This window comes from Loxodonta africana, chromosome 6 (genome assembly GCF_030014295.1).
Source record: "Loxodonta africana isolate mLoxAfr1 chromosome 6, mLoxAfr1.hap2, whole genome shotgun sequence".
Classification (NCBI taxonomy): Eukaryota; Metazoa; Chordata; class Mammalia; order Proboscidea; family Elephantidae; genus Loxodonta; species Loxodonta africana.
This window is the reverse complement of record NC_087347.1, coordinates 3,494,036-3,515,434: the sequence shown is the minus strand read 5'-3', so window position 1 is coordinate 3,515,434 and position 21,399 is coordinate 3,494,036. Positions and strand designations below refer to the sequence as shown.

Below are 21,399 nucleotides of genomic sequence, written 5' to 3'. Positions count from 1 at the left end.
AAACTCCCCCCCAAACCAACAAAACCGTTGCGTCGAGTGCATTCCAACTCATAGCAGCCCTATAGGACAGAGTAGAAACTGCCCCATAGCCTCTCCAAGGAGCAGCTGGTGGATTCCAACTGCCAAACTTTTGTTAGCAGCCGAGCTCTTAACCACTGTGCCACCAGGGCTGCAAAGCTCCCCTAAGATGACCATAAAACAAGATTTTAAAGTGAAGGGGTCCACTGTGTCCCAATGGGATAAATTTTTAAATTGCTACATTGTAAGATTTCAAACACCAAAGATAAAGTTTCAAAGAAAAAAACCAGACACTTAAAAATACATGAGGGATAGGTTCTCATCAGTAACACAAGGGACCAGTGCACCTGCTGCACTGGCTTCTAAGTCCTGAAGGAAAAGACTTTTGAACCAAGAACTCAATACCAAAGCCAACTACTAGCCAAGGTGGAGGCAGTTCCTTATGGATCATGGGAGAGAGAGCAGGTTTGAGGTGGATGGGAGAAAGGAAAAGACGGTGGTTTCAGAGGTGAAGACAGTAGTAGTCTGAGGTGCCTGTGGGTGTCCAAGGCAAGACACGGGACGGGCAGCTGAGGACGCCAGGTTAAGGCTGAGGACCACTGGAGAGCTAGGGGGAGAGAGGCCCACAAAGGTGACTGAGAAACAGCAACCACACAGAGGAAACCAGCCAAGCTAGAGGCAGGGGGATGGAAAGATAGAAAAGGACCGGGTGGGGACAGGTGTGAGGGGCAGCTGTATCACTGGCACTCACCAGGAGACCAAGAGAGCCACACCAGGCTCTCTCTGTTCTCCAGGCCCAATCCCCCACCACCCGCCCACCCCCCCATTCATTGATTCGTTGTGCACCTGCCCATGTCTGGTGCTGGGACCTTGGTCCTGACAGGAGCAAGGCAAAGTGCACCTGGAGTCTGCTGGGGGCAAGGCGGGCACCCTTCCTCATCCCTACTCTGTGTCCCCCTGGCCGACACAGCCATGTCACCCTTCACACGCAGTTCCCTGCCAGCTCTCAGGTTCTAACCAGCCCCGCCCTCCCACAGACAGCACACTGCCAGTGACCGACTGCAAGTAACTCACCGGCTGTTACTACAAAGCTCTCACTGGGCTCTGTCACACACAGCGCTCCAACAGTCCCTGAAGGGAGAGAATCCTTCAGACCACCTGGGAGCGGCGGGGTCTCCTTTACAAGACCACCTGGGAGCGGCGGGGTCTCCTTTACAAGACCACCTGGGAGCGGCGGGGTCTCCTTTACAAGACCACCTGGGAGCGGCGGGCTCTCCTTTACAAGACCACCTGGGAGCGGCGGGCTCTCCTTTACAAGACCACCTGGGAGCGGCGGGCTCTCCTTTACAAGACCACCTGGGAGCGGCGGGCTCTCCTTTACAAGACCACGTGGGGGCGGGGTCTCCTTTACAAGACCACCTGGGAGCGGGGTCTCCTTTACAAGACCACGTGGGGGCGGGGTCTCCTTTACAAGATCACCTGGGAGCGGGCTCTCCTTTACAAGACCACGTGGGGGCGGGTTCTCCTTTACAAGACCACCTGGGAGCGGCGGGGTCTCCTTTACAAGACCACGTGGGGGCGGGGTCTCCTTTACTAGATCACTTGGGGGCGGGGTCTCTTTTACTAGATCACGTGGGGGCGGGGTCTCCTTTACTAGGTCACGTGGGGGCGGGGTCTCCTTTACAAGACCAAGTGGGGGCGGGGCCTCCTTTACTAGATCACATGGGGGCAGGCAACCCCCACTCCCACGTGCCTCCAAGTGGGGCATTCTATTATGGGTGCTTCCTAAAGGGCATCCAGGAACCTGAAGGAGCCCAGGCATCCAGAGACTCGGAGGCTCTGGTCCCCCTCCAACAGTTAACGTGGAAAACCAGGGCTGCCCCACCTCGGGGAGGAGCAACTGAGAAGATCCGTGGTGTCTGGCAGTGTTCCTGCCTGAATGCAGGCATCACCTGGATCGTTGGCATCATCCCAACCACCCCGCTGGGCCAACAACTTCATCTCTCTGTTTTTCACACAGCTTCAACTTGAACTTCAACGGTCCCCAAAGCCAAACAAATTCTGGGCAACAGGACCCCACCCCCATCCTGTACCCAAGGAAAACCCTCTTTGTTGAGCCTCTAAGACAGTGCAGTGGGCAGCCACTGTCACATCGTCAGGAGGCCAGGGCTGGCCCCAAAGCCTGTGTCCACAGCCTTCCTTCTGCCACAGAGCTGCCGCCTCCAAGCACCAGTACCGGTAATACACAGGAGCTACGGCCACCAGCACCCTGCACACTACGCTGCTGGGAGCTGGCCAGCCCCCATCTGGGTGGAGGTGACCACCTTGCACAGCCACAGGCCGACATGCTCCAGGCCCGAGCCCATTCTTCTGGGCTCCCCATTGGTTGTAGTTTGCCATGAACCCTGACATCCCTGAGCTCACGCTGTGTCCTAGATCACAGCCCATGTGGACCACACTGGAGCAATGGCTAGAAAAGCAGCAGGGTGCTCCAGAACTCTCCAGTGCCAGGCACATGACAAAGGCCACATGACACCAGCCATGTTTCCCACCTGTACCCTGGAGCTGTTGGCCAGGTCAAGGGTACTGGATTGGAAGTGCCACATCTTCTGAATCGTAACGCTTGTCTGTGTCACCTGTCCAGCTTACTGCTGCTTTCAGACTGGGCACACTCTGCAGGCAGCGCCCTGGGCCCCAGGCCGGACGATGGGCTCCCACTTACTTCCAGCACCACACTCCTCGCCTCTGCCTCCAGATGCCAAGAACTTGGAGCCTCCAGATGGCAGGGCTTGGCCCTCAGCAGGCTCCCAATCAGGGTTCAGGGGGCTGCATGGGACAGTTCCCGTGAGGCAAGCTCAGTGCTGGCCATGGGTGGGGAAAGCTCAGTGAAAACTCCTCAGGATTTGGCTACTGGTGCCAGACGTGGGACAGGAGGGGCTCCAAACACAAGTTTCCAGGCTGGCCAGTGGTGTGGGGTAACAGTGCAGACCAGGGAGCATGTGGCCAGCCCAGGGGAAGCCATCTCTATACTGGCGACTGGACCGAGGCAACAGACAGGATACTGCAGAACGTCCCGGCTCTGCAATGACCTTCACAACTGGCATTTCTCCAAGGGTCTCCTGTACATCACACCTGTGTACACACAGCGACGGGGCATGCCCAGTCTCCGCCCACTTTCTCCTTTAGGGTGACTGACGGTGACCTGGTGTCTTACAGGAATGACCCAAATCGTTTTTGTGCATGGATTGTTTCCCCAACTTCACAGCATCATTCTCTGCTTAGTCTTCAAGCCCCATCTGGGAAATGAAGGAAATGCACCAACTCAGCCTCTCACGTGTGAGATAGCCCTTGGCTGCTACCCTGAGCTCACACATCCTGATCACTCGATAAAATGACTGGTAGTGACTGAAACCACTGCGTCCCACACGCGACATGCGCACACATCAGGAGGTTTAAAGTGGATTTACGGTAGCTGAGCTGACACCTGAACACGTGGATAGCACACACTGTTATGATGAAGGAAATGTATTCTGCAAATTAAGCCACGCTGCTGCTTGCCTGCCTCTCTCAATCACTACAGTGCAAACACGCAGCTCATTTAGCTAGAGTGCGGAAGACGGATCACTCTCAGGACTTCATTTTAGCATATTCTAAAAATGCAATTTACAATTCAGCAATATCCTTTCTCTTTATGTCCTGGCGACAACACAAACAGGCCTCTTTGTTATCCTGGGCTCCATCTGCATGCAAAACACGCTCTGGCAGGGAACTATGATTTCTGGGGGCCCATTTTGCAAATCTGAAAGAGATGGAGAAATGAAAAGAAAGGAAAAGGAGAGGATAAAGGTACATTTTATTCACACGCAAAAAAAATGTAAATGAAGGCGACTTCATTTCCTCACCCCGAACTGGTGACCCTGCCACTGGTAACTGTGTGAGGCTGGGTGCCCGCAGAGGGATTCTAAATGGCTGTGGAGGGTCCATGACACCAGGGCAGCACCCATGTTGGTCCAGGGAGAGTGTCATCCACTTCTTGTCCTAAAGAAGATGCTAGCGCTCCGGCCTTGGTGGCGGGAGGGCGTCTCAACCTCGCAGTACATCTGGCCATCCTCTGGGACATTCAATGTTGAGCAGCAACCCTGGTCTCCACCCACAAGATAAGAGCAGCTCGCTCCCCCGTGGCTGTGACAAGAATGTCTCCAGATAAAAGCGCATCCAGTGAGAGCCACTGAAGTGGACGCTCCCTCGGAAAGGGCACGCCTCTGGGGCCACCAAGTCACCACCCACATCCCCTGACACAAACACTCATCAGCTGGGCAGTTTCCCTCAGCACAGCACAGGCTGCCGGAATGCTCAGCCCCAAAGCCCTGACAGGACAAAACAGCTGGCCTCGAGTCGCTTCTACGCTGCCTCCGGCGACCCCACGTGTGTCAGAGCGGAACCATGCGCCGCCCGCCCCTTCAGTCAGCAGCTGAGTGTTCAGCTGTTTGTGCCACTCAGGGACTCCTCACACCAGCCGCCATCAAGTTGACTCTGACTCATGGCGACCCCGCGTGTCAGGGCAGAACTGTGCTCTATAGGCTTTTCAGTGGTTGATTTTTCAGAAGTAGACCACCAGGCCCTCATTCAGAGGTGCCTTTGGGTGTACTCAAACTTCCAACCTTTAGGTTAGCAGCCGAGCGCATTAACTGTTTGCACTAAGTCCCACGCGGCCCCCCGGGGTGACAGGCTCTGACCTCACCTAAGGTTACCGTGTCTCTGCCCTCCTCCCGGAAATCATCGGAGGCACCAATCTCACTGGCACCAATCTCACTAACAGCGGCTGTTCTCCTGAGCTAGGCAGGGCATGCACCCACGTAACAGATTAAAATTAGGTACCCCAATTATTAAACTGTCACTGCACAAACTGGGAATGCCATTGCTCAAAAAAATGAATAGGAGAATTAATGGATTTCTTTATTTGCTTGCATTTGTGATACTCAACCTGTCTTTTATTACCAAGGCAGTCAGGGAAAAAAAAGAATTTCTGCCACATATGCAAATTAAATCATTAGTATTTTTCCCAATTACAGTAACTGCTTATTTGTATTGCTGATCTATTCTCCTAATTTAGTTCCTTTAATATTAACAATATTGAAAATGCTTTAATACAAAAACACTTTCCGGCAATAATTTCCATTACACACCGTTCTTATCATTGAACTGCGGGACCAGCCAGTTGTCACCTATATGGGGTCACACCACAGGGTCACCGTTCCTGGGAGCCACGATGCTCTCGTATCTACTGGGCCCAGCAAGACCTTCAGCACAAAGGACTGCAGAGCAGGGGCTCCCAGACTCCTTCCCACAAGACAGGAGAAGAGGCCAGCGCTCCCCCAGGTGGGAACTTTCTTTAGCATCTCATGTTTTGTCTGGAAATCAGGTGAACCATCTACTCTGCTGCATAATACACCCGCGTGTTGTTCTTATATTCCCACATTTAACGTCACTGTCCAGTTCCCTGGGTTTCATTCCTCTGTCCAAGCCTGCCAATACCCGGAAGACACCCTCCTTTCTCCTATGGCTGCCCGCCTTGTCTGCTACGCCAAACCCTGGACACTCCAATTTTAACCTAGACAATAGGGAGCCACTGAATGTTTGGGCAGGAGAGTGCCATGGCCAGAGGGAAGAGGGGAAGTGTGCAGGAGAGGTGGGGGCTAGAGGCTGGGTTGCTGACGCACGCATGGCCTGATGGTGCACTGGTACGGTGGACAGGCAAGGTTATGGAAGTGGAGAGAGCTGAAAAAGGGGGATTAAAAGGGCTATCGCTACTGGTATAGAAATGGGTGGTACCAGAGAAGGAGCGAAGACCCAAAGAGGGCTGAGGGTGACCACGGGGGAAAGTAAGAGTGCATCCTGGAGGCCACGGAAGCCCGAGACACCTGGCTCACCAGGTCTTGTTTTCTGGGAGACGCTTGGCTTAAAATCACCTTCTCCAGGTCTTGTCTGGTGGGGAGGGAGTGCTGCCGAGGAGGAGGAAGTGCTGCCAAGGAGGAGGGAGGAAAGTGCTGGAAAGGGCTAGAAGGGCAATGGCTCTGGGCAAGCAAAAAGGTGCCATCCAGAGAGTGGGGGTCCTGGGGGTGACCAGCAGGGCGGTGCCCAGGGCAGAGTGAGAAGGGCTCAGGAGGGAGGCCGGAGGCCAGACCATTGCCGCTGATGGACAGCTGCAGTCCACTTCAGACTGACCCCTGGAGCTTCATGAGCCCCTCAGAACAGGCCTCGAAACCACGTCTGTGCCAAGAACTGAGAGATAGGATGCTAGAAAACAAAGAAAACAGGCCGTGCGGCTCTTCCACCAGCACCCCTGCGGCAGGAGAAACCATGTGCTTCCATCAGGAAAAAAAGCCACCATCTAGGAGAGCGAGCCTCAGCACGGGGCCTACGGGCCGGCTGCTGCACCAGGCCCCCTGTCTGGGCCCTCGATCACCCCTCCCTGAAACCCAGGCCCTCACTCAGCCCTCCCTGAAGAGACAGTCCTCAAACCTCCAGTAGAGACTGCTCTCCTGAACACACAGGTCTTCCTGCCAAAGAAAGCCACATCAGAGAGCACAGGAGTGTGAAGCGTCCATGCTGAGAGGGGAAACTGGGTGAGAGCTGCACCAGACAAGGGAGCGTTTCATCACCCTAATCGCAATCAGACGCAAACCACCATCAGATGCAAACCGCCATCAGACGTACACCACCACCAAAGGCTCACGGCCATCAGATGCAAACCATCATCAACGGTCAAAGGAGACGGAGGGTGTCCAAGTTGCAGGGGGGTTCAAGAATTAGCAGGTTGTATTGAATAACAACATGATGCGTGGCACGGAGTCGAGACCCCCTGCAGAATCATCCTCCTGACCCACGGGCTTCTGAGTCTATGAAGGGACCAGCATAGACTCACCTCACGCCATGCGGCAGGCCTGGGGCTGGGCCACTGGCCTCCTGGTTTGGCTCCATCCTGACAACACCCCTTCAAGGTGGAAATCCTCATGTCCACTTTGCGGATGGGAAGACCAAGGCAAGGAGGGTGGGAATGGACGGAAAGACCGAGGTAGGGAGGGTGGGAATGGATGGGAAGACCGGGGCAGGGAGGGTGGGTAACTGAGCTTCTCCACTTAGGAGAACCCAGGACGGCTAAGTCTCCTGTTCCTTCCAATGTCCCCATCTGCAGAAAGGCAGACGTGAGCAGAGGGGCTTCGGAGCTCTGGCCCCTGTGCCAGGCCTGGGCCACGTTTCAGCAGGCAGGACTGCGCCCCGAAGGCCCTCGGTTAAGCCCAGCCCTGCATGGGGTAGGAAGGCCAGCATAGGTTCAACCCTTTCCCAAGCATCTTTGGACAACCTGCTGCCCGGGTCACTGGGGTTCTCAAGGAGCACACCGTGGAGAGGCCCTGCGCTTGGCCTCTATCGGCAGGCTGCAGTCTGCCTTCCATCCCGTGCTGGATCAGAACCCCAGCTCCACTGCCGCCTGTTCTATAGCAGTGGTTCCCAACTAGGGTGCACAAGCAGAGGCACTTGCTCGGAGACACCGCCTCCTTCCACCTCATGGCCCCACCATCCACATTCCGAGGGCCTCGGGGTCCCCCATAAAGTCCTCTGCATCCAGCTACCAGCAAGCAAAGTGAGAGAAGGGAGGAATCACCAGTCTTCAAGGCCAGGCCTGACAGGCTTCTCCCAGCTCTGCCTCCCTTTCCAATTGGCCAGGTCTAGCTGCATGCCCCCTGACTTCCAGGGATAGGGTACATCAGGAGAAAGAGATGCAGGGTGTTGGTCTGCGCCAGTATTCGCTGCCCCAGAATGCCGCTAAGGCCCTCACTGCAGGCCTGCCAGCCCCTTCCCCTCCCGCAGAGGGTCACTGCAGGGTTCCGTGAAGAGAGCTGTGGGGGCGTCCAGGACGGTGCTGCACACAGCCAGCTCACACTGAAGACCGTTCTGGAACAGCTGCCGGGTGGGGCTGTCGAGTGTAAGAGTTTCCTGGAGAACGGCTGTGGCTGGGTCCTCGTTATCCACCCCTTCCTTCCCTTCCAACAGCATCAATTTCCATGTGAGCTTCTGGAGGGGGAAGCCAGCATCCAGGCTGAGCCCCCAGCCATCCCGTACCCCTGGCTCAGAGGTGGCCACGTGGCCTATGCCAGACCAAGCAGACTGAATCTAGACGTGTGCTGGGACTAGACACTTTCTTTCCTGGAAGGCACGGAGCAGGCCTGCAGCCCTGGAAGCAGCTGGCAGGACTGTCTCAGGATCATGACAACTGACTTCCCCAAGGCAGGGGAAAGAAGAGCCCTGGATGAGCTGTGGAGGAGCTGGATCAAGCCCAGCCTGAAGCCTTCCTTCACCTGCACCGTCTGTGGAGGTGAGCCAAGCAATGCCCTGCTGTAGTGAGCCACGTGCTCTGTCACCACCGTGGAGAGAGCCTATCTGATGCAGCCCTGCCAGAAATACCTTCCAGCTCAAATCTAAGAGCTGTTATAAAAAACACAGTGCCACAATCACTATAAGGTCATATCTTATCCCTGTCACCATGTTCCTCCACTCACCACAGATGCCCCCCAGTCAGACAACAGGGTCACTAGAGCCACCTCCACGCCTGTCCACAGACCCACCTGTGTCCCCGGGGGCCCTCCAAAGCATCCCATCTCTTCCCTGCCTCTAAGCCACCTCTTTCCCCACTGCCCCCGAGCCCCCATCGCCCCCATGCTCCCACCATCCCTGAACCCCCACTGCTGCTCCACAGGGGGCGCTACCCTAGTACAGCCGAAGCCACCACAAGCCTGCAGCCCCACCACCCAGAACCCAAGCCTCCAGCCACGCGGCTCAGTCCAGCCACTGCTGTCACAGCTGAGCGGGCCTTTCAGAGCCAGCGGTGGGCAAGGCTGCCAGGCAGACCACCAGAGACCCTCCACAATTGCCTTCAATCCGAGGCCTCTGCTTGTGCACAAGAGCAGGTGCAGAAAGAGATGGAAACAACTTAGAGGAGGAAACGGCAAGTCCTCTGTGACTCGTCCCAGGATGGGCCCACCTTCTAGGGACATCAGGAAGCGTAGCTCAGTGAAGACCCAGCATGGACCGTGCATCACACCTGCTCCAGGATCGTCCTCTGGACCGGGGACCTGTGCACTCCAGCCCAGGTCTCAATCACTCCTCAGCCCAGGAACAGCCCAGGACCAGCTCCGTGATCCCCACTAATGCAACGTGGTTCTTCTGACTCTTGGAAATGACAGCACCTCACATGAAGATCAAACAAGTGTGTCGGAGCTTTCTAGAACATTCTGTGCGCTGCGCACAGAGCCTGTGAGGACACAGACTAACAATCCCTGCTCTCCCATATTCCTAGGGGCCCTCCCGGAGACTTCAACAGACACAGCAATGCCTTGAGCATGGGCAGGGGCCAAGGAGGCTCGTGTTACGTGATGCGCACCCAATGCGCAGTCACGGGACAATTCCCATGCGATGGCACACAGATGCTCACTTCCTACTCCTCCCTGAGTCCCACCAGCAGAGACAGGTGGGCAGCAAGGAGAGGAGGAGGGGGGCCCAGCCTAGGGGACACTGGCCCTGGGGACCCCGCACACCCAGCCCTTCCTTTCGGCCTCACTGCAGCTCCTACTGTGGTCCCCAAGGCAAGGTAATGCCGACCAGGCACCGAGGTCACGACCAGTGAAGCTGGACTTCAACCCACTCTGATCCCACGCTGAGTTCTGTCCCCAACACCCAGAGCCACAGGCAATAAAACATCCAAGTCTGGGGAAACCACTCTCGTACACTAGAGGGATAAACAGAACTTAGCCCATCCACAAATCAAGATCCTTTGTCCCAAACCCGTAACGAGACCCCCCCAAGGCGTTAAAAGCCTCCAAACAGGAGCGGAGCTATCTTGCTCCAAGCTCTACATAACTGCACTGGTCCGAGAAACAGAGCTTCCGCAAGATGCACCCACATCTGGGTGAGTACTGCCCGTTCTGACACAGGACAGACTCTCACTTGGGGCCATTTAAGCTGTTGTTTGTTGGCCTGGTTCATTAAAAAACAAAACAAAAAACCCTCCAAATCCAAACCATTTTCCCAACAGCTTGGGGAGATGGGGGATGCTCCCCCAGGGGCCCAGCCCACCACGAGACAGCTGGCAGAAGCAGCCCCTGCCCCTCAGGATGCCCAGCCCCGCAGCCTCGGGGGTTCAGGCATGATGGAGCCTCATTATTTTGCAGACCGGCTGCTGCTTGGCCTCCTCCGGGATGTGCTGAGCCTGCTGGGAATCTGCCGGACCAGAAAAGTCCAAAGGAAGAGCCGGCTCTGGGGCAGGGACTGGCACAGAGACCACAATGGCCAGCTCGTACCCCGGCGCTGGCTCTTTAACACGCCCCTCCAGCCTGCAGAGCAGGGGAAAGAATATGCTGGCAAATAACTGCTTTCCAAAGAACGGGGCCTGGAACCATCTAGCATGACCTTTCTGGTGAAAAAAATCTTCCATAAATTTTACAGCAGACAGGGTTTTAACCAAACAAAGTACTTCCCAATCGTTTTCTCTATGGCTCCTTAAACCAAACCAAAAACCAAGCCCGTTGCCATCAAGTCGATTCCAACTCATAGCGACCCTATAGGGCAGAGTAGAACTGCCACATAGGGTTTCCAAGGAGCTCCTGGTGCATTCAAACCGCCAACCTTTTGGTTAGCAGCCGTAGCTCTTAACCACTATGCCACTAGAGTTTCCTTAGCAAGCTCCAAAACTGTCATGCCCCTCCCCCCCAGAAGCTGGGTTCCACGTGTAAGTCACTGATGACAAGTGTACCCCACCCCGGCGTACCCACAGACTGGAGAACTCTGCCATCTCCCAAAGGCGGACTGGGACCAGACTGTTCCACTACGGAGCCCTCCCCGCCCCAGTGCACCCACACACAGGGAGGACTCTGCCTTCCCGATGAGACGGGCGGGGACCAGGCTGTTCCACCCCAAGTCCCTCCAAGGGCTACACTGCAGGCAGTTTTGCGGGAGGGAAAGTTCTCGACAGGGAGAAAAACACCAGGGCTTGGGGCCTGTCGTCAGCTTCCTGGGTGCCCTCCGGCGTCCTCCTGGCCTGCTGGGCCCTGGTCTCCTGTGTTCACATCTCCCTTGTGCAGCAGGGCTGTTGTGGGCCTCAACTGGCACAGGGCAGAGGTGTCAAGCAGGGGCTCAGTATCAGTACTGAACCTTCAACACATAAAGCCCAACAGCTGGGTGGAGGCCATCTTGGGTCCCTTCTAGAAGGTTCCCTACACTGACACCAACCAAGCTTTGGTTCTGAACAGGAAAGCAGCTCCACGAAGGAGTCCCAGCATCCAGAAGAGGGCCGACACGAAGGACGCTCTCAGTCAACCCTGGTGAGTGGAAGGATGGGAGGAAGAAAAGAGGGAAAGAAGGAGCCCATGAACTTGCTTTGGGATGTGGCCCTGACTTCAGAGCCCCTGAGGCCAGAGCCACCCCGACCTTGTGAGCAGCCTCTTCCTCTTGCCCAGAGCTCTCCAAGAAGGCACTGCGATCCAAGCTCGCGTTCCAAAGAGCTGGCCGCCCTGCTGCAGAACACTGGGGTGTCCCTAAGGTGCACCATTCACGGTTACGCCCCAGTGGTGCCTCTCCAAAGGGAGAACAAGAGCCACCAGGTTCATCGCCCAAATCAAAGCCAGAACAGGAAGCAGGGTCAAAGACCTCGTCCAACTACAAGAAGACTGCGCCACTGGCCACCTATCAGCCATCGACCAGCCTGCCCAGCTCACCCTGCCTACCCACCACTCTTGGCCTTGGAGTCTGGCCGCCATCAGACCCCAACTGGCCTTTCCACCGTACTATGGCCCACTACTGTGGCTCTGGCAAGAAAGGCCCTCACCCTGCTCCCAGCCCCCCTGCTGCCCCTCACCTTGGCCTGGCCTCCTCCAGCTCCAGGGTCCTGATTCTCAAGATGGGGTCCCACCCATGTGTGTTTCTCTCCGCTCACTCCTCTGCCCCCACCATATGTAAGCTCCCTGTGGGCAGGGGCTGGGGCTTCCTGAAGGGAGCTGGGGCTGCAACGACCTGCGTGATGTCCAACCTCCTGTAAAACCTACTACTTGGGCTTGGGTACGAAATCAGTATTTGCAAAGCAATAACTTCTCAACAGTTAGGAGTGTTTAGAAAACATGCCCCTACCATTCTCCACCCACCCGAGAGGCCAGTGTGGGGAAGTCACAGTAACTTCTCTTGCAAAGTTTAAAAAAGAATCGTTCCAGCAAATGGCAACACATAAGCCAGATGACTGGGCCGTTCCCAAGAGCAAATGTCTGTCCCTCACCGTTTGAACAGCACTCCCACTTGGAAGGCCGTTTGGGCTCTCCTGCTCTGAGAACTGACTCACTGTGTCAAGCTCAAACATCAGTCCAACAAAAGCACTTGTCTTACACAGACAGACACTTCATTAACAGTAGTAAAGTGACAAAGCCCGACATTCACATTTTTAAGCACAACAGACTCCAAAATGTTTATATATGCAATTGTATTAAGATACCTTATTTTTTATTATGCAGTTAAATAAGAAATGATGAAATAATGCCATTAAGGCCAACTTACTCAGGAGAAAACCTGCCTTTAGTGAAAGCAATGGCTTGCTACCTGGCACGCTGGTGGCCCAGCCAGATGCAGGATGAGCTGTGCACACGTGCCTGGACCGCACACAAGGGCTCCATTTGCCACTTGACAGCTGTGTTTGTGAAGCTCTTCTCCCTTCATTCCTGGCCACAACACAGAACCCACTCCATCGGTATCGATGGCAGCTACTTAAAAGCAGACGGTTAAGAACATCCAACTTAGGACCTTGTCCAACTTGTACTTACAAAAGGACTGCCTTAAAGCCTACTGTATTAAAAATTTGAGTTAAATACAGTGTGAACGCACATACAACTTTGTGACGCCCATCAAAACATTGTGGAGCTTCAGCGGTTCGTGGCTCAAGGAAGGAGAAGGCCGTCCACCATTTTAAGTCAGATCCCATTGTCATTAGCACGGTGTTGAGTGTGTAACTTCGCATTTGGCTTAAATTTTCCTCTTATTCACCCCTGTAACCACGCCTCCAAAGCCTAAATCCAGGGGAAGTGTGGTGACACATCAAAGAAAACAAAAATGATCACAGCTGAAAATAAACTGGAAATAATAAAGCCATCGGAAAGAGTGTTTAAGTGTTTTATACGCATGCCACCGAGTCAGTTCCGACTCATGGCAACCCCATACCCAACAGAATGAAGCACTGCCGGGTCCTGTGCCATCCTCACAATCGTTGTTATGCTTGAGCCCATTGTTGCAGCCACTGTGTCAATCCATCTTGTTGAGGGTCTTCCTCTTTTTCACTGACCCTCTACTTTACCAAGCGTGATGTCCTCTCCAGGAACTGGTCCCTCCTGATACGTGTACAAAGTATTTGAGATGAAGTCTCACCATCCTCGCTTCTAAGGGGCATTCTGGCTGTACTTCTAAAGGTAAAATATATACTATACACTAAGACAGACATTTGACTAACTGATGCTAAATAAGAACTGTACCTAACTGTTGACTTACCTACAAATTCAACTTAAAGAGGGACTTAGGAATGGATCTCATTCATAACTCAGGACTGCCTGGAATCTCCAAAATCAGGACCAAGAAGTTCCCAGACCTGCGGGAGGGGATGCAACAGGCAAACCCAGAGCACACACCAGAGGGGCTGTCCCACAAGGCCACACTGTGCCATTTATTCACTCGTCCATTCACTGACTCATTGCCTGAACACCTACAGTGCCAGTCAATGGTTACAATGCAGCGTGAAGTCCTGGGGCACCCTGACCCCACACAGCTCACAGCTACTAAGAGAGTTGACACGAAAAAACTAATGTCACAAGGAGCTACTGAGATTTCACAACTGGATCCACGTTAGGAAGAAGAAAGAATGTTAGGCTAAGTTTAGCAGGGAACCCTAGGATGAGCACGAGTTGAGGGTTGGGAGCAGAAGAAAGAGAAGGAAAGCAGTTTCAAGAAAAGGGAACAGCATGTGCAAAGGTCCTGGGGCCTTAGGAGGCCTAGAGAGCTTAGAAACAAACCAGGTAGGAGGCTGAGCTCAGTGAACAGGGCAAGTGCTATCAGATGAGGCTGGAAAACCACAGGCCAGGGTGTGGCGTGGCCTTCCAGGCTACACCAAGAACAAGGGTCTGGAGCCTAAGAATAACAGGGTGCCACGGCAGGGTCTGAGCAAGGAGAGGACAGGTACAGTCAGCTTTGGGGAGAGATCACTTAGGCTCAGAGGTGGATCAGCCAATAGGCAAGGTACCTTGCTTACTAGATCATCTGTAGTGAACAATTCCACGTTTTTTCACCACGTCAAAGATTCAGCTTCTAGGTATGGCTGGCATCTGTTTCTCTCCCAACCCCACAGCAACTTCCAACGGAATCAAAGCCTCTTTTCAAAATTACAATCCCTGACAGCGGCAGATGACCCAGTAACATGTGCTTACTTATCTGTAGAGAACAATTTCACATGGTATCACCACGAAATGTGATGAAGCACAAGTAAGGCCGTGCTTACCTTGCTTACTGGATAATCCACCCCTGCTCAGGCTGCAGTCTGCAATGTGAGCTGGACCAGGCGGCCGGATCCAGAGGGCCAGTGGAGTGCTCCAAAGTCACAGAAACAGACACCCACGAACCCCTTCAATGCGAAGAGTATTCACCCAACGCCCAAGAACTTGGTTTTTCTCTTTTGTAAAAAATGGGGTTGGACAGCACTTTTTCCCAAATGAAATGTCATCTTATTATTATTACAAAGTATCACATGTTTACTGTAAAAAATTATATATAATACCAATATGACAAGTGAAACCCCCTCATAACTCCACTTTCCTGACACTCCAGGGGGCCACTGCTATCACTTTAAAGACACATGTATTTACGGAAGCTATGACCTGAGTCCTGCTTGGGGACCTGATTTTTTCACCTGACACACTGCACACCTCTGTCTGTGTCCCTCTGCACAGATATGCCACAGCAAGGAAAATGTATGCCACAAATATTGCTCTTAGAAACAACGTAGCAACAATATCCTTGCACACAGCTGCATCTTCATGCAGTTAGCCTATTCTTTCCTTAAGACAAAGGGCAATAAGTAGGATTGCTGCAACAAGGGAAATGATCATTGGAAATTCCGGCCTATGGAACTTTCCTGGAGAGCAATTATTTGCACTCCAGAGCAAATAATAATAATAGCCAACACTTATCTCATGCTGACAACGTGCTAGATCCTATCCTAAGCGCCTTCCACACAGTAACTTAGTCAAGCTTCACAAAAACCCTGTAAGAATTATCATTATACCAACAATGGACATTACCAAACTTCTTAGTCATGGCTAATACGATAGGCACAGATGGAACCTCCTTTAAGCTGAATTTCATGCTAAGTCTTTTTTAGTTATTAACCACTATAATATGCATCTTATTTCTCTTGCTTTGCAAAGGGGATCCTCATCCTCTTCTCATTGGTTTGTAAAAGCTCTTTACATATAGGCTATTAAGCTCACGTGGGCACAATATGTTGCATATATTTTTTTCTCTCGTCATCTCTCACCCTTGCTTATGAATTCTTTTGCCAAAAAGAATTTTTTAAATTCTTACACTGTTAAATCTGTCAATATTTTCTCTTAAGGTTTCTGGCTTTGTTGTTAGGATAAAAATAGGTTAAATCAGTGGTTTTCAGAGTTTTGGACCCTGGAATGCTTTCTTCCAATAAAATCTCTCAAGATAAGGCCAACCTGCTCTAGCTGAACAGATGTTGAGCACAGGCGTCCTCCACCACCCCCACCAGGGCACCTGCCCCCACACAGCCCTGGGGCTTCTTAGGGGAAGATCGAAGCTTCCCTTAAGTGATGCAACCATCACTGGCCAACCGGACTGTTGAGATCCTTCCCGTTCTGCAAAGCCACAGCCAGAATGTAAGACAGCACTAGAAAGCCAGTGATGTCCCAGACCCTGCTGAAACATGCTGTCAACTGTGACAGCTCCAAGGACAGTCAGCACCACACTGGCGAGCAAACAACACAGAGCACAGAGCCCCAAGTCTTCAGAACAGCAGTCTTTACAAAGAGGCTAGGCTCTCCCAAACACCTTGGACAGTGTCAACACCGTCACTGGCCCTGTGGCAGAGCAAGGAAGAGAGAGGGGGTCAGCCCTTGAGCCCAGACACCAGATGCAATGACAACAGACGTCCCACGTTCGTTTCTCTCTTGGGTTCCTTCTCTGTAAAGTGTGCATGAGGCACCTACCACATAGGGCTATGGGGAGGGAAAAGTGACAGAGACATATGGCGAGTGCCTAAAACAGCATGACCCTAAAGGTGCTCCCTAAAGGTTAGCTACTGGGTTATCTTATAACTGCTAGTGTTGGATCTCCTTGCCAGGGCATTCCGATTTCTGCAACAGCTTATAAAGGGATGCCGATCTTCCGTCCCCACATTTACGTGAAGGGTCACAGCGGAGGCAACCTTCCTTCCAGGGAGTGAGTAGGAGGCATGTTGGGGAAGGCAGCCCACCTTCCACTCCTAAAGAGATCCAGCGCCTTCTCCTCATGCCCACACGCCCAGAAGAAATCTGACCTTCTGAAAAGAAACTTGCTCACCTCAGTTCAGTGGCACTTTTTCCCTAAAGAAGCTCTCCTTTAGGATATGTTATTAAGGTGACCTGAACCATGAGACATCTTACTGTTGTAAGCCCCCGACTCAGGGCAACCCCACGCAGGATGGAATGAAACGCTATTCAGTCCTGCACAACCTGCTGAAGCTTGGACCCACGGGGATTCACAGCATTTTCACTGGCTGATTTTCAGAAGTGATCACTAGGCCTTTCTTCCTAGTCTCAGTCTGAAGGCTCCACTGAAACCTGTTCAGCATCATAGCAACTCCTAAGCCTCCACTGACAGATAGGGGGTGGCTGCACATGAGGTCTACTGGAACCCAGCCACGTCTCCCGCTTGGAAGGTGAGGGTCCCACTGCTGAACCACCACTGCCCCACAGGAGATGCTTTATCTTCCTCTAACGCCAAGGCCAAAACCCCGCAGCCACTGCACACCACAGGATATGCCCACTGTCCAAACCGATGGGCTGTGTCTTCCCCTACCACCACGCCAGGACTGGGGGCCAAAGACAACTGGGGCAAGGGCTCCCCTCTGGCCAGGACAGCTGGCGCTCAGGCCCAGCCTGCCAGGCTGGAGAGCGCAGGGCAAACTCTGGTGCTTCCCCGGAGGCCCAGTCACTGATCAGGCCCACAGGCAGGAACCAACCCAGCCTGCAGCAGCGGCGGCAGCAGCAGCGCCTTTCTCTCCGGCAGCTCCCTCGCCGCTTGCTCCATCAGGTATTAATCTATCACGCAGGGGGCTCCGAGCGATGCAAGCCCAGCCGTTTTCAATAGAGAACCGCATGGACCGATTCTGCAGGAGCGATGAGATGTCTCTTCTGCTAGGCAATTAAGACGACACAAAGTCGCGCTTCCTCCGCGCCCCCCCAACATCAAAGGAGCGGAATTCAAAGCCATTCATGCGGCATTGAAGCCTCACAATGCAGCTGGAAAATGGAAGTCGATTACTGGGCATAAATATGCAGGAGCTGAAAGGAAAGGCTTACAAGGAAATGAAATGGCAGCAACCCCAGTGTGCGGAAACTTCCAGAACCAGAGTCCTACTGGTAAACACCCAGAGGGCCAGCCTTATAAAGCAGGCCTCCGACCAGTGAAGAGCAAGACCAGCCTCCGGCTGCACATGGCCAGGGTGCCATGTTGTTTTGTCAATTCAGCTACAGTAACAGCCCCCAAGGCCTCTCTGAACAGGGCGTTTGCGTGGCCTGAGGCTGCTGACCACAGAACATTCTCTCTGGCTCAGGACTTCTTAGGCCACAGCCGTCCTTGGTCTGTAGGCCTCCCAGCCTATATGTGTGATCCACGGTCATCTTCACACACACCACCCACTCACCCCCCCCACAGGCTTCCCACACATATGCCACCACCCCCCCCCCCCCCCACACACACACGGGCTTCCCTTAGGGCACCATGATGCCAAGTCTCCCCTGGCAGGAGAAAGAATAACCCTTTAGACAGCAGCTACATCTGCCTGCCCAAGTCCTTCTTCCTTTCTGACTGATGACTTTCCCTTGAGAAAGGTATTTGATCTCTGCATAAAAGCCTAGAACAGAGAAAGCTACAGGAGTCTTATAACGTGTTGGGGTGTGTGTGTTTAAGGCATGAAAATCCTGTCCTCCCACACAAACGTGAATGCCTCTGTGGAGAGCTGCCACGGATCCCAGGGAGGAGGATATATGGGAAGGCTCGATTAAGTCTTAAAAATAGACAACTGAGCACAGATTTCAGGACTGTCGTGAGCTACCTGAATGATAATAATAATAATAAATCTCACAGATTTGTGATATCCAAAAATCCATTCTGATGAAACTTCTAACTGGATGGCATTTTGCATTTCCAATTATAATAGAGTAATTGTGTTGCCATAGTTACTGCCAAATTCTGCAATAACTTTTGTTGCTTTGTAATTGCTGTCACGTATATTTGTGTACAAGCGGCTGAGTTTTCTTAACTCTGCCGCCATCCCTCCCGCACCCCCACCCCCACCCCCACCCCCACCTTTCCTGGTTGGGTTCTGAAGCCAGCGCAGCAGCTTTCATCTGACAGTCCCCAAAATAATGCACCGAATTACCAGACACAATTAAGACTCCAGGCAGCTGAGAAGGCACAATCACGTTACAAAAGAAAAAGTGAAACCAGGTCAAAGGGCCCTCGGCCATCATCCCCCATCTCTCTGGGCTGGGCTGGGGCTATTTCCACCTTGGCTTCCAGGCCCTCCACGCTCTTTGGTGGTTTGTGGGGATAAAGAGAAAAGCCTGCGCAATGGAGAAAAGAAGGGAGCAAAGTACCTACCCAAGCCCTTTCCTCCCTTCCCGGGAACAGGCAGCGCTGCTCTCAGCAAGCAATTAGGTAGGTCTCCACAGTGATGCAATTAGGATTGAGTTAAGAAAGTCATTAGTTTTAAAATAACTTAAGTTTAATTTCTGCAGTGCTTTCTTTGAAAATTGTGTCACAGCAGGTCAATTTACAGCTTGCAATGAAGAAAACACTCCTATCAGCGGCTGCAAGCTATTACAAATTTCTGATGTGCACTAAATGAGTACACTGGGTTCCACCCCCGGCCTTCCAGACTGATAGGCACGGTCTCCTGCTGTAACTGTGTCAGATCGTTCAATGCTCAATGTAAATAGAGATCATTTGCCTATAACTCCGTGATGTGTGTTAGCAATGCCGGGAAATGCGGATGGTAGGCTCGGGCCCGCGAGCCGGAAAGCGTAAGCCCGCCAGGGGAGGTGGGCAGCATCCCGACCCTCCAGGACGAGCCGGACACACACGCCCCGGGCTACGGCACGCACCGACGCCGAGAACCTCGGGCAGGGACATTTTTCTGCAAACTCACAGCATCTGACAAAGTTACATAAACGGCTGCCCATCTCGGGTCTGCTAACCCCTCTCCCCCCGCGACCCTTCTCTCCCCGATCCCTGCAGGTCCCACCTCCCGCGATCCTGACCCGGAGCAGGGGCGCCGACCCCGGGGACCCCCGCCGGTCACCTGCGCCGCAGGTAGGAGGCCGGCCCCCGCCCCGCCGGCCTGGCGTCACAACACCGTCCGTTTTATTTATTTATTTCTCCGGGTGCTGCAGAGGAAAGGTCCAGAATTCGCCGTAGCTCCCCGCAGGAAAAACAATCGGGCGGGTACTCGCTGCGGCCCAGCGCCGAGCCTCGGCCCGTCTGCGGCTCGAGCGATCCGGGGTACGGGCGTCGTGGGGCCGGGGGCCGGGGCGGTGCGGGACCGGAGGATCGGGGATGGGGGGGTCTGGGTCCCGGGAGACGACCCAGAGAAATGCTGAGGGGGCCGGCGGCCGGAGAGGGGACCCGGCGTAATGCTGCGGGGCCGGGGACCGGGGAGGAGACCCGGGGCAACGCTAGGAGTGCCGGGGGCCAGGCAGGGGAGACGGGGCAATGCTGGGGCGGGGGGGAGCTGGAGCCGGGGAGGATACTCGGGGCAATGGTGCGGGAGTCGGGGATCGGGGGTCGGGGGCGGGACCCGGGGCAATGCTGGGGGGATCTGGGGCCGGGGAGGGGACCCGGGGCAGTGCTGCGGGGGTCGGGGGCCAGAGAGGGGACCCGGGGCAATGATGGGGGGGTCGGGGGCCAGAGAGGGGACCCGGGGCAACGCTGGGGGGTCGGGGGTTGCAGAGGGGACACGGGGCAATGCTGGGGGAGCCAGGGGCCGGGGAGGTGACCTGGGGCAATGCTGGGGGGCCGGGGGCCGACGGGGGACCCAGGGCAATGCTGGGGGGCCAGGGGTCGACAGGGGACCCAGGCCAATGCTGGGGGGGCGGGGGCTGACAGGGGACCCAGGGCAATGATGGGGGGGCCGGGGGCCGACAGGGGACCCAGGGCAATGCTGGGGGGGCCGGGGGCCGAGGGGGGACCCAGGGCAATGCGAGGGGGGCCGGGGACCGAGAGGGGACCCGGGGCAATGCTGGGGGGGCCAGGGGCCGACAGGGGACCCGGGGCAATGCTGGGGGGGGGGCCGGGGCCGACAGGGGACCCAAGGCAATGCTGGGGGGCCAGGGGGCCGACAGGCGACCCAGGGCAATGCTGGGGGGACCTGGGGCCATGGGGGGACCCAGGGCAATGCGGGGGGCCCGGACGGGGTCCGGGGCGATGCCGGGGGCAGGGGACCGCGTCCGGGTCCAGGGCAATGCCTGGGGCCGGGGGCTGAGGCCCGGGGCCGAGGGCCAGGGGCCGCGCTTCACCTGCGGGCGGCCGGGGCGCGGCCGGAGCAGGGTCCGGGCCCGGCGCGGGCGAGGCCTGCGGGCGGCGGCGGGCCCGCGGACAATGGCCGGGCGGCGGCTTACCGCGGCGGGCGGCTCCGGCGGCGGCGGTCTAGCCCAGCCCGGGCGCTCCGAGCCGCATCTCCTCAGCTGCGCCGCGTCCGCCGGCCTCGGGCGCTCCGGCTCCGGCGGCGACAGCGGGACGCGGCCGGTGGCGCCGGGCCCAGGCGCAGAGGCGGCGGCGGAGAGCGGGCGGCGGCGGCGGCGGCGGCGGCGGCGGCGGCGGGGACCGAGCGCAGCAGCGGCGGCCCCACAACCTCCCTCCTCATTCACAAAAAATTGACCCACGTTGAACCATGATGCTGCTGCCCCCCGCCGGCGCCGAGCCGAGCGCTGATAGGCCGCCGCCGACGCCCGTCAGCCGCGCCGGCCCCGCCCAGCCCGCGGCGACGCCTCCACGATTGGCTGTCTCAGCCTTGCGTCACCTCCC

General features: G+C 55.2%; 1 protein-coding gene across 1 annotated transcript in view; it reads right to left on the bottom strand.

Moving 5' to 3' along the window:
• HDAC4 (histone deacetylase 4) overlaps positions 1-21,074 on the bottom strand; it is a 338,607-nt gene extending 317,533 nt beyond the window's left edge. The window contains exon 1 of the mRNA XM_064286430.1: positions 20,994-21,074. The gene's annotated coding sequence lies outside the window, so the exon portion shown is untranslated. The remainder of the gene's footprint in view (positions 1-20,993) is intronic.
• Between the last annotated feature and the right edge of the window lie 325 nt (positions 21,075-21,399).